The sequence below is a fragment of the Odocoileus virginianus genome, chromosome 25, assembly GCF_023699985.2.
Source record: "Odocoileus virginianus isolate 20LAN1187 ecotype Illinois chromosome 25, Ovbor_1.2, whole genome shotgun sequence".
NCBI classification, from domain to species: domain Eukaryota; kingdom Metazoa; phylum Chordata; class Mammalia; order Artiodactyla; family Cervidae; genus Odocoileus; species Odocoileus virginianus.
In genome coordinates, this window is record NC_069698.1 from 29927056 (window position 1) to 29945532 (window position 18477).

At 35.3% G+C, this 18477-nt stretch overlaps 1 protein-coding gene and 1 pseudogene across 15 annotated transcripts in view; both read right to left on the bottom strand.

Annotated features, from left to right (window-relative positions):
* The window catches only part of ROBO2 (roundabout guidance receptor 2), a 1429762-nt gene that overhangs the window by 775585 nt on the left and 635700 nt on the right, over window positions 1-18477 (bottom strand). The window lies entirely within an intron of this gene.
* On the bottom strand, window positions 17284-17401 carry LOC139031127 (5S ribosomal RNA; annotated as a pseudogene).

Below are 18477 nucleotides of genomic sequence, written 5' to 3' on the forward strand. Positions count from 1 at the left end.
TCTTAAAAATTCTCACCACAAGAAAAATACATTGTAACTATATGAGGTGACTGTGTTAACTAAACTTATTAGGGTAATCACTTCTTTGTATATATATATATATATATATATATATACATACATATGTATATATATATGAAACATTGTATTGTGCACCTTGGACTAATGTCATATGTTAACTTTAACACAATTAAAAAAAACAATGTTTTTAATTTCCATAACAAAATTATGTCTTCAAATAAAATGAAAATTTACTAAACTAATGATTATTTGCATTATGTTTAAGGTAAAGACTTAGGTTCTATGGAAATATAAAAATGTTGCTTTTTAGCATTTTATTTTATATGGGTAGATAGAACATAAATATGCAAAAATCTTAAATAAATAGGCAAATATTTAATAGTTATACATTAACTACTGATTATGTGATTTCATAGGACCACAAAGTAGGCTTCTGTTAGGAAAAATAACTGAAAAAAAGTAAGTTTTTTTTTTTTTTGTCTGTCTAGGTAAAAAGCCAGTTTAAGCCTGAGTGGGAATTCAGTAATAGTGACTTATTATGGGTTTTTAAGAGTTAATGAGGTGATCAAAACATTGTTTGGAAAACTAGTCCAACATAGTAATAGATTATGCAAGAAAAAGATCAGAGTCATAAAGACTAGTTAAGATTTTTATTTTAATAGTCCAAAATTAAAGAGAATCACTATGTTAGAAATGGACTCAAGGCTTAGATGGGAGAGAATCTTTGAAAGGAAACCAAACAGCGTGAAGTGAAAAATAAGAGAATTTGACAATAATGAACATACAAATGATAGAAGACAAAATTCGCGGATAAACAAACTACCTCAAGTTAGTGCGTGTACGGTCATTCAATAACATAATAGAAAAATTAAGTTGAAAATCCGTATGGGGGTGGTGGTGGGAGAGATGGAGTGGTTGTGTAAGGAGAAGCTGAGGTATATAATGAGTTTGTTCCCTCAGAAGATTCAAAAACAGGAGGAAAACAAAAATTTATGCAATTTCATAAGCCAGAGAGGATCACTGTAATTTTTAATACATCTGTTTTCATATTTCTATATACTTTTTGAGAAATGTTTATTTAAAAAAAATAAGCTATACTCTTTGTTTATTGGCAAAGTTAAAGAGGCTTTGATGAATAAAAGCATTCTTATGCACTGTTTATATAAAATGGTATTTCCCTCCCTCAGAGCAACTTGGCAATATACAAAGAAACTTAAAAAAATTATTTAAGATTGTGTTTATAACTCTAATTCTAGGAATTACTAATAGAAAATAATCAGAGATGTCAATGATTTATGTACAACTGTGTTCATTGTTATGTTGTTGGGAAAATCGGAAGAAAACTACATATAGTTTAACATACTTTGTATTGTATAGGGATTATCTTAAAATGTTCTTAGAAATTTGGAAGAATTTATTTGAAAACTCTTTTGGGCTAAAGGTTGTTTCTTTGGGGGAGCAGGGATAATCTATCAACATTATGGAGATGTATTTGATACTGCTATTCCTTTGAATATATTAAAGTTGTATTCACTTGAATGAAATGACAGTTACTTGACTTATTTATTAAGTGCTGTTCTGCATGATGTTAGAAAAATTCTTCAAAAATTAGAAACACCAACCCAGAGTCCAGAAATGCTCCTATCAGTACTGCTGCATTCTCAGTAATTTCTTAAGTTCAGCAAAGGTCTAGTCTAATTGGAGGCTGGGTAACAACAAATTTTATTAGAATAATTTTTTTTTTTTAGCATAAAAAGAACTACTTTTTCCCTTATATGCTGCTGGCCTTTTGAAAAATGATTTGAAAAATGATTCATCTCCTTTGGTTTTTAAGTGAAATGAGGTAGGGAAGAAATTTCAAGAGTGTTTCTTTGAGTTGAGTTGTCCTCAACGATTATTTGAGGTAGTTACTCCTGATGAGTTATTCAATTGGCCCTCTGTGGATCTTTAGCTCAATTCACACTGTTAGTAATTTCAAACTAATCAAATTTCCTGTATTATCAATTACAGGATTTAGTCCTACCTCTAAAGAAACTACCCAGATTCTCTCTTTACTTACCACCATGTGTTGACAATCCATCATTAAGACTAGGATGTACACATCCACTTCAGTGAAGTGAATTATAAAACAAAACAGTGAAACTATACTTCCATAAATACAGTATACTTCCATAAATACTTCAAATGCATTATCCTCATGATGCATTATCTTTTCTGATGGAAGATCGAGCAAATTTATAAATCTCCAAAGACCCAGAGAGATGTGTAGATGACTAGGGTGCCTTGTTTTCAGCGGAAAGTTTCTAAGAAGACATTTCCATAATTAGCTTCTGGAATCAGTCATCTTTGATTCTTCATATACTGCCAAAATGTTATTATCTTTTTATGCTAATGTCTCTATTTAAGCATCTCCATGCTGAACAAGAAACTAAAATTTTAATGTAACTAGAGGAAATTCAAAACGGGAGTTCAAGAAATACAGACGCATTGGACTATGAATTTCATATCATTTAGATAGTCATACTTCTCTGAGACAGCAACTTTAGGACTCTGGAAAGAGAAAAATAATTGGAATCAAACTGGAAATGCATCAAATTCTCAGATATGTGTTAAAATTAATTTCACCAGATTTAATTGGGATGGAAATCAAAAGATACTGTCCCACAACTGATTGGTAGCATGCCAATTTTTATAACAATCACAACAGAAGAAGGAGTGCACAGCCGTTTAAGATAGACTTGTTGCTGCCTGATTTACGGGTCTCCACTGGCCCATCTCTGAAGGAAAGTTTGATCTTTTCTTTATCCGGAGGACTATAGGCTTTCTGTAATCTGTTTTATCCCCATGAGTCTAGTGAACATAGTTGCTATTGTTTAGTTGCTAACTTGTGTCTGATTCTTCTGCAATCCCATAGACTGTAGCCCACCAAGATCCTCTGTCCATGGGATTTCCAAGATCATCAATAATACTACAGTGGGTTGCCATTTCCTTATCCAGGGGATCTTCCTGACCCAGGGATCGAACCCTGGTCTCCTGCATTGCAGATAGATTCTTTACCGCTGAGCCACAGGAAAGCCCAAACATATTTGTGACTCATTCAATATTTTTTGGATAAATGAAAAAATTTACAGACAGTTCTCAACACGTGATGGTTTAACTTACAATTTTTTTGACTTACAATGGTGCAAAAGTAATATGCATACAGCAAAATTTGTACTTTAAGTTTTGGTCTTTTCCTTGGCTGATGATTTGTGGAACGATTCTCGTGATGCTGGCCAGTGACAGTGAGGTGCAATTACCCGTTTACCCTTGATCAACAGGTTAAACAATTCACACACTTAAAGCCATTCTGTTTTTCACTTTCAAAATGATATTCAATAAATTACATGGGATATTGAACACTTTATTGAAGTATAGACTTTGTGTTAGATGCTTTTGCTCAACTTAGGCTAATGTAAGTATTCTGAGCACATTTAAGGTAGGCTAGACTAACATACATTGCTCGGTAGTTTAGGTGTATTAAATCCACTTTCCACTTAAGTTATTTTCAACAAAAGTGGTTTACTAGATGAAACTCCATCATAAATCAACGAGGATCCATACTATACTCTGGTGATACAGGTTTCAGTCAAGAGAACTTTGAAATTTCAGTTAGTTCTCTTTCCTAGTTGGCTCTATTTCATAGGATCTGACTTGTTCTTGGTCATGTAGCACTCAAGCATCCCTTGCTAATCTGCCTTCGCTCTCCTGCATCACAGGCTTAAGAGAACATCTGAATGTGAGGAGCACATTGTGAATGTGAAAACTATATTCTACTGTTTTCAGTGAGTTATAGTTACTTCTGGGCATCCCTTGGTGGCTCAGTGGTTAAAAAAATCCACCTTCAGTGCAGGGGCCACAAGAGAGGTGCTTTTGATCCTTAGGTCGAGAAGATCCCCTGCAGGAGGGCATGGTAACCCACTCCAGTACTCTTGCCTGGAGAATCCATGGACAGAGGAGCCTGGTGGGCTACAGTCCATGGGGTCGCAAAGAGTGGGACACGACTGAGTCACTGAGCATGCACGCTTGATGTTGAAGAAATTTAATATCCTGATATTTTAGCAGGATTGGATTTAATAAATGTTTATATTTTTACTCAAATTCAAATGTAAAATTTGCAGAAATCTTTCCCAAAGCTACAACATTCATGATAGGCTCTTTTTAGGCATTACTTATATAAAGTAATCCAAGGACAAATCAGAACCTGTATAGCCTTCATAGTCATTTTTATATTTATCCACTAAGTTTTTACTGAAGTTTGGAAGGGGAAAAGTGAGCCAGACTTTTTTTTAAAAAGTGTGACTCACTACATTTTGCATTTCGCATGTATAAACTCATTTCATCAATTTAATGCTTCATGTTCTTGTTCAGTCGCTAAGTCATGTCTGACTCTTTGCAACCCCATGGACTGCAGCACGCCAGAGTTCCTTGTCCTTCACTATCTCCCAGAGTTTGTTCAAACTCATGTCCATTGAGAAGATGATGCCATCCAATGCTTCTAGGTATGATTTATTTCCTGGTTTCCCAGATGGTGCAGTGGTAAATAATCCACCTGCCAATGCAGGAGGTGTAGGAGGTGCGGGTTCAATCCCTGGGCCAGGAAGACCCCTTGGAGGAGGAAATGGCAACCCTCTCCAGTATTCTTGCCTTAAAAAATTCCAAGGACAGAAGAGCTTGGCAGGCTACAGTCTATGGGGTAACAAAGAGCCGGACACAACTGAGCACACACAAATGAATATGAGTTACTCACTTTGCAGGTGAAGAAATGAGAGAGTAAGTGTCAGAGGAGACCAAGCTGTCAGGTGGCTGAATCAGCATCTCCATTTATGGCACTTTAAATCCAAAGTCTCTGAATATAAGTACAGTGATGCCTCAATGATTCCCTGAGTTTGTACAAAGGGTAGGTCCATATGCACTGAGAAAATACTAAAATGAATTAAATGTGGATTCTGTATTAGGTAGTTTTAGTTTGTAAAAATGAAAATATAGGTACATAAACACTACAATACATACAAGCTGAAACTCCAATACTTTGGCCACCTGATGTGAAGAACTGACTCATTGGAAAAGACCCTGGGAAAGATGCTGGGGAAGATTGAAGGTGGGAAGAGAAGGGTATGATAGAGGATGAGATGGTTGGGTGGCATCACTGACTCAATGGACATGAGTTTGAGTAAGCTTTGGGAGTTGGTAATGGACAGGGAAACCTGGCGAGCTGCAGTCCATGGGGTAGCAAAGAGTCAGACATGCCTGAACAACTGAACTGAACTAAACTGAAACAACTACAATACATAATAGAATGTTAAGAGATAGAAATACATATGTCAATTATAGTTTATATGATAAAATCTTGTTTAGGTGAAATTATAACTTGAAGGTCTGCATATCTTTGTTCAAATTCTTAAATGTTTTATGCATTAGACATAGAAAAAGAAGATTGAATCTAAGTGACAGTAATAAATGGCTTTCCAAAGTCAAATACAATCATGACCTATAATATTCTAATTATCTCATTTTTGGTTTCTGGACAGTGTGTTAAGAAGGTCATGCAAACTCCTGGTCACATTTTTTTTTGTTTGTTTTTTCATGTGGTTGTGTTCTTTACTCATCTTTTACACTTGAACTTGGAGAAGCACAGGAGGAAGGGTCAGGCTGCCAGAAGTCCTTTCAATGTGCTTTAGAAGCACAACTGCTTAATCTCAGGCTGTTGGCACAGTCGTAGACAGGCCACAATGCTTCTGCAATTAATCTTTCTGATATACCAATGATATTTTGCAGAACAGAAAGATTTCCACAAGTTACTTGCTCTTTTCACTCATTCCTGGCCAATCAGCTGGGCAAAAGAGCCAGAAGAACTCTGACTGAAAGCCAAAAAACGGGCTAAAGCTATCAGCATTTACCTCTTCTCAGTATGATCATTTCCTGTAGGTCACTGAGTTTGGATGGATCCTATTCGGTGAAATAAGGTCTATATATTATTACTTATGATGGTATGTATGTATTATTCACACTGTACCCATATGCCATTTTGGATATGCTATATTTCTAGTTATTCTGTGTGTCTGTATACATGCATGTATACCTTTCTAAAGCAAACCATAGCACAATTTAAAACAGATTGACTTTCCAAAGTAGACCATTAGGAGGGAACATTATCATCTATTTTTAGAAAGGACAGTAATGGTGTTCAGAAGCTAAATGGCAGGGAGCCATTCCCTCTGGGCCTCCAGCAATTATTCATATTTTTGCTAGCTCTGAGGGAGTTAAGCTTTGTCTTTTCTGTCATAGCAGCCTCTTTACACCTCGATGAAGATATAAATTCTGGGGTCACCAGCAAGAATGGAGCCAGTATACTCTGACCTTTATGCCAGAAGCAAGTGTGCAACAGCCAGAAAAAAGAAATGAATGTAAACATCTCCACTGTTACTGCATTCTTCAGGAAACAAAGCTTTATTTTGTTAAATTATCATTACAGGGGATGAAAATGTATTCCTGATCATGAGAAGATTGAGAACATGTTACTTTTGCACTCTGTCAGGAAAGTTGGAAAGCCTAGTCTCAGCGACTAAATGAAACAGTAGTATCTCAAGGTTGAGCCTTGTACAAAAATTCTGTGTAGGGCAGGGAGGCCTTTACAATGAGTCTTGGGTCTCTGGAAGGATCCTGGCTCGAAAGCCTGTCCATTGAGAACAGGGGCGTGGAAAAAGTAGTGAGAAATGAACCCAGCTTCTGCCCCTCAAGCTCACTGTGATGTTGAGACAAATGGTACCTCCTCTTCCCAATAGGCTGGGGTGGATAACGTAGGTCTTCACTTCTCATTCCAAGGAAGGTGGGAGGTCTTCCTGACCCACTATTTTCCTTCCTGAAATATGGCAATTCCCTTCTCAAAATCATACGTCCTTCTCACCCGTCTCATGCTTCAAGAACAAAGGTGGGAGTTTCTTTCTGTTGAATGCTTTGGACTGGGTCTCAGTTTTACTACTTTTGCCAAGATAGTACCTAAAGCTATGATTAGTATTTCCTCTTTGTGTTTAAAGCATTGAGTTAGAAGAGTGGATTTTGAACTAAGTGCAGGATTATGTCTCATTCTACTTTATACTTCCCAGTTTCCATCATAGTGCCTTGCACATTTTACTTTTGTAGTAAATAATTTTTTTTCTGATTCCATTTTACATGTGTTTATTCATAAAAAAGTATTTTGGACTTTAATTCTGCTTTGTAGGAAACCATGATATTTTATGATTCTTCTAGTGTATACATACTCAACATCTCAACACATTTTAAGACAAAAACTTTGGATAATTACCCCAGCTCATATAGTTCCAGAAAGTCAGATGTGATTCTGGCTTTCAGAACCACAGAAGCAACATGAGAGTCTCGTGATTGAATTGTTATTGTTCACTGAAGTATCTCAAGTGCCAAGAATAGTTCTTGGAATATAAAAAGTATTCAATGCTTTTAAAATGATCATTATGTCTCATGCATCCAACCTGGGCTGGTGATCTGTTTCACCCTTGATAATTTCATGTTTCGATGCTGTTCTCTCTAAACATCCCACCCTCACCTTCTCCCACAGAATCCAAAAGTCTGTTCTGTACATGGGGCTGGTGCACTGGGAAGACCCAGAGGGATCGGGTGGAGAGGGAGGTGGGAGGGGGGATCGGGATGGGGAATACATGTAAATCCATGGATGATTCATGTCAATATATGGCAAAAACCACTACAATATTGTAAAGTAATTAGCCTCCAACTAATAAAAATAAATCGAAAAAATAAAAATAATAAAATGATCATTATGAATATTTGAAGTTGTACATAGCAAAACTTGGGTAAAATGGATATTTCCCATTTACTTTTTTCCCATTTACTTTTTATAATTCACAGGAGAAATTCTTGATGGGTCAAATACATATCCAACTGTACTACATCCTAAATCATAGACCATAGAAGTCATATAGTCAAGTGATGACATCAATCAATTTATTATGGATCAATTTTCAGCCAACGATTCCCCTTAACCTGTCTAATGTTTTGGCAAGATACTTGAAAGGACTCACTAAAAATTTATTAGTGTAGCTTGAAATAGTTTTTTTTTTTTTTTTATTCTCTGGTTTAACAAAGAGAATACTGTTTGTCCCGTGAATATATAGATTTTATAGTTTAACATAGTAATGGTTACACATGCTAAGAATCACAGTTTTAAATGAGCCTTTATTAAAAACCATTGCTGTGTTTAAGCTTTCATTTTATGTACTGCATTTTTATTGAAAACTTATTCTATTTAAATTTGTCTAACTTTTATAATCAAAGCGTAACTTGAGTACTGGTTTGGAAATATATTTTGTATCACTTCACACCTTCTTTGCAATGAATCTAGTAGTTTCAGTTAATTGATACGGATTTTGAACATAGAAATATGCAAACTTTATAAACAGAATTCACATTAGTATTAAAGATCATAATTCTTTCATATGTAATGTGTATAAGTCAAGATATAGCTTTGAAAGACTAAGCATTTCAGACTGCTTCAAACTTCAAAATTACTAGCTCAGTGCAGTAGCCACAGAACCAAATGGACAATTTTGTAATTTACTATATGTTATGAATTTAAGGATTACTTAAAGTTTATAGAAAGAATCAAACAGTAAAATTTTAAACTGAGAACAGGAAATGTGAACTTAAAACTCCAATTCTGTGCACAAGAGAAGCTAGTTATTTATATGGGCCAAAAATATAGAAAGGGCTAACTCTATATTTCCTTCCTAGATGAAATCTGTTATATATGATGACAGCATATTTATTGGTAATATTTTAAACTAGCTTCTCTTGAGAATGTCAAAAGTGATGACATCATTCTGCTTATGAATAAGTTAGAAGAAGTGCATTTTGGTTCCTTCAAGTGTCATTTTCTAATAAACATGTTATTTCTTTCCTTTTAAACTTTGTTGAAGTAACTGATATACAAAACATCACACACCTTTGATGTTTACACCATGAAATGTTTTGGCACACTCATATACCTGTGATATCATCATTACAATCAAGCTACTAAACATACCCAAAAATTATTTCCAAAAATTTCCTTATGTTTTTGGGTGAGTGTGTGTATGTGTTTATGTCTTTTGGTAAGGACATCATATGAGATCTAGCTTCTTAATATATTTTAAAGCACACAATACCATATTGTTAACTACAGGTACCATGTTTTATAGCCAAGATATGGAAATAACTCTTATGGTCATCAACATATGAGTGGATAAAGAAAATGTAGTACAGATATAGATATTATAGCCTTGAAAAGAAAATTCTTCCACTTGCAACAACCTGGATGAAATAAGGATATCATGCTAAGTGATGTAGGTCAGTCACAGAAGGATGAAAATTGCATATATGTGTATGTACTTAGTCACTTAGTCATGTCTGACTCTGCATCCCCATGGACTGTAGCCCACCGGGCTTCTCTGTCCAAGGGATTATCCCTGCAACAATACTGGTGTGGGTTGCCGTTTCCTACTGCAGGGGATCTTCTTGATCCAGGATAGAACCTGCATCTCCTGCATCTCTTGAATTGGCAGGTGGATTCTTTACCACTTGCACCACCGGGGAAGTTCATGGAATAATTCCACTCCTAGACAGCATACTAAAAAGCAGAGACATTACTTTGCCGACAAAGGTCTGTCTAGTCAAGGCTATGGTTTTTCCAGTAGTCATATATGGATGTGAAAGTTGGACTATAAAGAAAGCTGAGCACAGAAGAATTGATGCTTTGAATTGAGGTGTTGGAGAAGACTCTTGAAAGTCCCTTGGACTGCAAGGAGATCCAACCAGTCCATCCTAAAGGAAATCAGTCCTGAATATTCATTGGAAGGGCTGATACTGAAGCTGAAACTCCAGTACTTTGGCCACCTGATGTGAAGAGCTGACTCATTGGAAAAGATCCTGATGCTGGGAAAGATTGAAGGCGAGAGGAGAAGGGGATGACAGAGGATAAGATGGTTGGGTGGCATCAATGACTCAATGGACATGAGTTTGAGTAAACACTGGGAGTTGGTGATGGACAGAGAGGCCTGGCTTGCTGCAGTCCATGGGGTTGCAAAGAGTTGGACATGACTGAGTGACTGAACTGAACTAACATTTAGAAAAGATAACTGCTCAGGCAGTAAACTTTGTCAGTACATTATAAAAAAATATATGCATACACTTGATGTTACAATAAGGCATATCATGGAGTTATTGGAACTTTTTAGAGCTCAGGTTCTACTTTTGAAAGCTGCTGCAACATTGCAAAGTAAGTAGCCATAGGCTAAAAATATAAATTAAATGTAAAGATAGTTGATCTGTGCAAACTGGATTACAATATGCATTTTTTAGTGAATCAATTATTAAGGATAAAGATAATTAAAATTTTTCCTTGTAGTTAAAGATATAATGATAGAATGCATAAGCAAGTGCTTTAAATTATTTACAAATCATAAAGTCATTTTTGGTTTCTTGCCATATAAGCGAAAGGAAATTTCAGGGAAAACATAAAATGGCTATTATATAAATTTACTTTTAAAATTAAATTCAGACTTACATGAAATTGATTTGTATAAAAAGATAGATCTTTTTAGGAAAAGTTTTCCTTGAGAATCAGTGGCTCCATATGAACTAAAACTTTTAAATAATTTATAAAAAATGTGTTCAATATTGTCCATCTATAAAATATTCTTAATAGCTTCAGTTGTGTCATCATAATGACACTAGTAACTTTAAAAGTATCTAAATTGTTTGCTGTCAAACATCTGCCTAGCATAACTGACATCATTTGTAATTATGTTGATCGAAAATGAAACTGTTAAAAATATACATTTTGATGACTTAGTAAATAAGTTTATAGAAAATGAGCCAGGAATATCTTATGATCAATTGCTATCATGTTAATTAATGGTTACTGTATTTTATAAAATTGTGGTTCCAAAGTATTATTTTTTACTATTTGTAAGTTAATACTCATGTGTTGTTCCATTGTGTTTTATAAGTAATAAAATATTTTAAAAGAAATAGCTTCATATCTTAGAACATTTAACTGTACTTTTCCCCCCTGCTTTTTGAACAGGGTCTCCACATTCTCATTTTTCAATGGGATCTACATATTATGTAAACATCCTTAATTACAGTCTTGTATGGCCAATTTTGTTAAAATGAATGGTTGAGAAGTTTTCATTTCTGTTTATCTTAATATTTAGAAAAGGTAACATAGTAATATCTTTTTACTGTGATCCTTTTTTTTTTCTCTCCTTTTCCAGTCTTTGGTTTTCACTGATAATACCACTTTCTTTGTACCTGGTTAGGTTTTCTAAAGCAATAAGAGACTATATTTTTTCTTAGAGTAACACTCTGGGTTTAAGATATAAATCATGGTTTTCTAGCTCACAAGTTATTTTCCACTTACATGACTATCAAGAACGAGATTTTAAAAGAAAATGTTTTCTTCAATGAGAAAATCCCACTAGCTATCATGCACCATATTTGATACAGCTGGTGAATGAGCAAAAGACACAAATTGTTACAGAATCCCAAAACAAACTGCACTCTTGCTTCAGCACCACCTGGGGCTTCTTAATGTATGAAGAAGGAAAAAGAAATATGCAAATGTTGGTATTCATTTACATAGAGCTGATTCCACTGAATAGTTTTCTTGGGTTTACTAATGTTTTCACAATTTCTTCAGCGTATACTTATCAATCATTTTTCTTGTCAGTAAGAACTTCATTTCTTTTTATATCCATGTTAAGTGTTGCCTGAAGGTACTACAATTTCTGAATCCTCTCAAGGTAAGAATTTCCTTGGAAAAGTCTATAATTCTTGACAGAAATGGAATCGCCATTACTGAAAAAGCAAATAGCAATGATGTCAGTGCATAATAAGCAACAGACTACCAGACTTTATTCTTTACTTTAACGGGGCTCTTGATTACCATACGCAGGACATAAAAATGGAGCAGAAACATTATAGCACTAATGCAAAGCTGCGGTTTTCTTCCCTCTGAGTATGGATAGCATTCTGTCCATGGATCCCAGTGTCCCTTAGTTGACTATTACCAATGAGTGCCTTAAAGAGACACTAAAATTAAAGGTCCCTTGTCGAGTTAAAGCATATCTGTCTTTCTAGTCAATGTGCTGTCTTCAGGAGAGGGTGACCCAACAAATAACTAGAAAATTGAGCCAATATCTATCTGTTCCTCAAATGGATCAAAACTTTCATTATTATAAACCTCTACTAACTGAAAAAAAGAGTAGGTAGTGGATCATAATACTGTGGGAGGCATGACCTCTTGGTCTCACTATCCTGTGTGAATTCAAAGAATCCCTTAGGATTGTTTACTCATTTTCTTGGTGAACTGTCTTCAGAAAAAGATGTTATGGTGTTAGATTATTTGTTCTTTTATATTTCAAATGTCTGTATAAAAGGGCTTCCCAGGTAGCACAGTGGTGAAAAATCCACCTGCCAATGCAGGAGACACAGGAGATGCAGCTTCGATTCCTAGGTCAGGAAGATTCCCTGGAGTAGGATATGGCAACTCACTCCAGTATTCTTGCCTGGAAAATCCCATGAACAGAGGAGCCTGGTGGGTGATAGTCCATGGGGTTTCAGAGTCAGATGTGACTGAACATGCATGCGTGTCCATATGCAAATCTCTTTCACGTGTATTTTTAAGTTATAATCAGGTTCACAAAACAATATTTAATATACAAAAATGCATCTGACTATAAAGTCCTTTATTTCCACTTTCTAACAATTTAATTTTCTTTTCTCAGGCTTCATTAAGCACAGTTAAGATTGCTGCAAGACCATGTCTCATTAAATTTTTTGCATTTATTTGTGTAATTCATATCAACAGGTCAAGTGAAAGAAGAGCGTATTAAAACTGCCTTGTCTTTATTCAAAAGAACTACCAGTAACTGTAACAATCTACAACTTATTCTAAACCTGTTATGGAGTGAAAATTTATGTTCCCCTAAAAGTCATATTTTGAAGTCTTAACCCTCATTGATTCTGAAATCTTAACCCTGATGGTATCAGGAGGTACTGGCAAGTAATTAGGTCATGAGGGTGGAGCTCTCATGAAAGAGATTAGTGCCCTTATAAAAAGAGACATGATAGAGTCTGCTTCCTCTCTCTGTTCCCCACTATTTGTGGACACAATGGAGAAGACAGCTGTATGCAAAGTAGGAAGACAACGGATTGGCTGGTGCTTCGCTCTTGGACACCCAACTTCCGTAACAGTGAGAAATACATGCTTGTTTTTTAAGCTATTCAATCTATGGCATTTTTATTATAGCAGCCCAAATGGACTAAGACAATAGTCTTACTTTAAGTAGGAAAGGACAAGGAAGTAATGAGCTGTCTCAGTAAAGTGATTCTCTTCATTCTTTAAGTGCTTAACCATAACAGTACCAAGACTGAAATAATTTCACATTCTGTCCTTAAATTTTCTTAATGGATTTATCAATACATAGAAGACACATCATTCACATATTTAAAACATGTATTTAAGATTATTTGCTAGACAAGACTAAGCCCTGAGGATAAAGTGGTGCATCCTTGCTGTACTGGAATGCTTAGTCTGGTGTGTGAGACCAGATAGATAGATAGATAAAAATAAAAGTTACAAACTGATGATGAATACTATGAAAGAATAAGAGAATTACATAAGAGAATTTCAAATAGGTATCTTAAAAGAGGCGAGGGAAATATTGTCTGAAAAATTATATTGAATTTTAGAGAAACTAGGCTTCTGTCCCTATTTATAGCTACCTCAAGTTTGGGGCTTTCCCAGTGGCTCAGCAATAGAGAGTCCACCTGCGATGCAGGAGACACAGGAGACATGGATTTGATCCCCAGGTTGGGAAGATCTCCTAGAGGAGGAAATGGCTACCCGCTCCAGTGTTCTTGTCTGGAGAATCCCATGGACAGAGGAAACTGGAAGGCTACGCTAGTCCATGGGGTCACAAAGAATCAGGCATGACTGAAGCAACTTAGCATGCATGCACAGCTTTGGCAGTAGTCAACCCCATTGGACCCAAGAAAGCCCTTCTTCATTGAGAATGTGACACTGTTCCTGCCTCCCTCTTAAGACAACTTTTCTGACTTTTCATCTGTTGAAATTCTTACTCTTTGCTTTCTCTTCCAACATGTGCACCTATCTGCTTGCTCTATAATCAAACTGAGAAAACTGACTTTAATAAGAATGCAACATTATCTTTTTCTTCTTGATCTTGATGTAGTCAGTATAAGAGCAGCATATTGAGATGTATACCAAAAAGTCCTGTACATTTGTATAAATTTGTTTCAACACACCCCTCAGCCTCATCCAACTCTAAAAGAGAAAGATACAAGATTGACCTAAAGTTTAGTAAAAAATATACTCTAAGTGATGCAGATTTTCTTGGCACCAAGAACTAAGAATTATTTTCCTTGTGGTTCTTCAGAAAAGTGAGCACTCATGATGTTGTAATAGAATAGGTCACAGTTTTTCATGATGTTAAGACAAATAAGATAATGTGTTCAGTTCAGTTCAGTTCAGTTGCTCAGTCATGTCCGACTCTTTGTGACCCTAGTCCATGGAATTTTCCAGGCCAGAATACTGGAATGGGTAGCCTTTCCCTTCTCCAGGGGATCTTCCCAACCTAGGGATCAAACCCAGGTCTCCCACATTGCAGACGGATTCTTTAATACTGATCATCTTGGAATTGGCAGTGAGGTGTTAACCCATGTGTCATAGTCCATGCAACTGAGGATACATTTTAGCAATTTCCATGAATATACAAATTTAAGAAGTTCCCATGAATACACATACTCCCAATACAAAATGCTTTGGTAAAAGTTTTCCCTTCCAAATCATTATTTTCATTCACAAGTTATATCAGAAACCCTGTTGGATTTCAACCCATTACATATTTACTAATCTTCAGAGCACTATTCATTAGTGAGAAAGTTTAGAACAGTCCAGCAGTGTGGCCCAAGAAATAAGCTGCTGAATTGATGTAACTACCACAGTATTTCTCAGCAGAATAAAGTCCATCTGTTAAAGATACATGGTGTATTGATTTATTTATTCACCAGATTTAATCTGTCCAAAAGAAAATCTTATCAAAGATTCTAACTATCTTTGTACTAAAAAATGACTATATGGTATTCAATCACAGATACCTTGAATTTATTGAAGTACTGATAATACATAGAAATAATGATTAAAGAAGTATTCATACATAAAATAGACGCACATAGTGCAGGCAGAAACATGACCCTAATTGATGCTAAATAACAGACCCAAATAACTTGTTACTCAAATAAACATATGCCCTTAGAATGTCTTGGTACTTTCATGCAGGGGAGAGCCTGACTCCCTCCATAATTATGATGTCTCACACAGGTAAAACAACCAGAGAAATGTCTCTTTAAGGCCTCTCCCACCGCATGAAATACTCATTCATCCATCAGCTCAGGCAGTTTCATGGGGAGAGGCCCACTCTGAAAGAGGGTCAAGGTTTCAGATTATAAAGTTGGAAGGTTCATCATGCTCTGCTTTTTCCTTTGTCCTCCCATGCTATTAATTCAAAATTTTTCACAAAGAGTGGCAGTAATTAGAACTGCTTTGGACTACCACCAAGATTTTCTATCAGATTTCTTTCCTGTTTATGTTTGAGTTACTCAGAAGTTATCTGTGTGCCCTTTGGACATATAGGACCTATTTTTTTAAACTCCCTCTGTACAAAGAATGTAATCTCAGCTCACTGGCTCTGGATTATATCATTGTATTTCTCTGTTTCAACTGAGAAATCTCAGAGTAAAGAGTGAAAGTAGTAATTCATCATAATAATTCCCTCTTCCCAATTAAAAAAAAAATCTTTGTTTAAAAGGCTTCATTGCCTAAGGTTGAATATATACTGTCTAATTAGCTTCAGTTCAGTCAAAATGAAGCTTTATCTATAAATTATCCTTTTATGAAATGATTATGGGGTTGTTTCTGATGTGATAATTTTCACTTCTTTTTGAAGTTGCATTTGGGTCATTAATAGGAGAATCATTAATTGGAAAATAAAGCAATCAGCTGTTATTGATTGAGAATTATAAGAACATCTAGGAAGTTAATTGGCTCCTGATTACTGTGTATGGATACAGTGAAAAGGTTTATAAATTATTTTATCTACCAAATGGAATTTTAGCTTTCTAAACAACTTATGATACTTTCTAGATATTCTCGGACAATTTATGTTGCCCTGTGATTTTTTGTTATTTCAAGAAAATTATGAGAAAGAGAATCATTACTTCAGAAAAGAAATAAATATAATCTTCTTATCTTTTGTTTCTTATTTCTGAAGATAAGCCTTATTGTATTACTAGAACTGAAAGCTTTCAGTTGTGATTTCGGGATAGGAGCTTTTATATTATGTTGTTGTTGTTCAATCACTAAACTGTCTGACTCTTTGTGGCCCATGGACTGCTGTATGCCAGGATTCCCTCTCCTTCACTTTCTCCAGGAGTTTGCTCAAACTCATTTCCATGATACTGTCCAACCATCTTATCCTTTGTTGCCCCCTTCTCTTCCTGCCCTCAATCTTTCCCAGCATCAGGGTCTTTTCCAATGAGTCAGGAGCTCTCTAATAATTTAAGAAATTTGGGCATCATCTAACAGGTATTTTTCAACACAGAGAAGGCAAATGCAGAGAAGTAATTTGCTCAAGTCACAAAGCTCATGACTCAATCAGCATTAAGAAATTTGTCTTATGTCTAATGTTCAATATATATCTAATATACTCACAGAATTGGTTTTGGCTTTATAATCTTGACATTTCATGGCAAATTTTACCTGTGCTTGAGGTCTTTTTAGATTAATTAGAGTTTTTAGGTTTTTTTTTTTTTTTACCTTTTTTTGAAGACTTACAGGACATTTTCATATGTACATTGTACACATTGTTGGTCAAGATACTTCCTATTTAAATAATTCATAAATGACTTTGCACACATGCTGTCGTTTAAGTCGCATCCAACTCTGTGTGACCCTATGGACTGTAGCCTGTTTCAGGCTCCTCTGTCCATAGGATTCTCCAGGCAAGAATACTGGAGTGGGTTGCCATTTCCTCCTTCAGGGGATCTTCCCAACCTACGGATCGAATTGACTTCTCTTATGTCTCCTGCATTGGCAGGCAGATTGTTTAACACTAGCGCCACCCGGGAAGCCCAAAGCACCTGGTATTTCCAGGCAGTCTCCCATCCAAGTACTAACCAGGCCCAAACCTGCTTAACTTCCGAGGTCAGACAAGATTGGGTGCATTCAGGGTGTATGGCCATAGACATATGACTTTGGAGAATTAAAAAAATAAACAAAAAAAAATTCTTTCAAATTTGGAAACAGTAATAGCACATATTTTGAGGACGCAGGAGAACTGCAATTTTTAACTAAAGAACATTTATAGTTATGGGAACTGGTGACAAACTTAACTAAGTTTTAATTTTGTGGATTTACTTTACAAACTGGGAAATTTGAAAGTAACCCTTTCTATTAAATAGTAGATTTCCTGATATATTCTATTCTTGTAAGCTTCATTCCCCACCCCACCCCCACTTAATCATTATTAGATTCCCCTGCCTCAATTCTAAACTATTTCTTGTTCCTTGAATAAGTTAAACTCAATTTTATTGGGTTTTTCTTTTTTTTTTTTTGGTTTAAATCCACTGCCACACTTTCTTCATGATTTTAAGAGAGTAAAATAGTTATTCAGGAAAAGCTTTTCAGTTGCCTTGCAGACACAAAGTGGCAATATGTTTTACAGAGACTAAAATACATTTTTAGAGGATAGAAAGAAAAGGTTACATCAGATCAATAAGATGTGTGTCAGGGAAAAATATCACATCTCTTGTTTATAGTCATTTCTGTTTCTTCAGAAAGGATTTTATTGTATGCCACAACCCTGTTTTTGATCTTGAAAATGAAATCAGCAGCAAGTCCTGTATTTTTTTTAACATTTCTTAAAATAAATTTATGCTCGTTACTTCTAAACTAATCTCTACCTACTGTGTATCTCAGAAGATATATTATATAGCCTTTCCAAATGATCACCACATATACATTATTAAAATCATGTAGTTTTCTCAGAATCATTTAGAGGACAATTTTATGGAGAGTATTTAAGAAGAATACTTAAAGCATTATGAAACAATGAAAATATAACTGTTCCCTTAACAACCTTTTGTGAAGTAAATACATGATACTGGCCCTTCTTAAGAGGAAATATCATGAACTTAATGATCAATGTTTTGTGATGTATACCCATTCACTATAAACATTAAATAATGTATATGGTCACAATGTGTATGATTTCTAAAAGCTTCCATTTTCATAGCCATTCAAGCCAAATTTTTCCTGCTTTC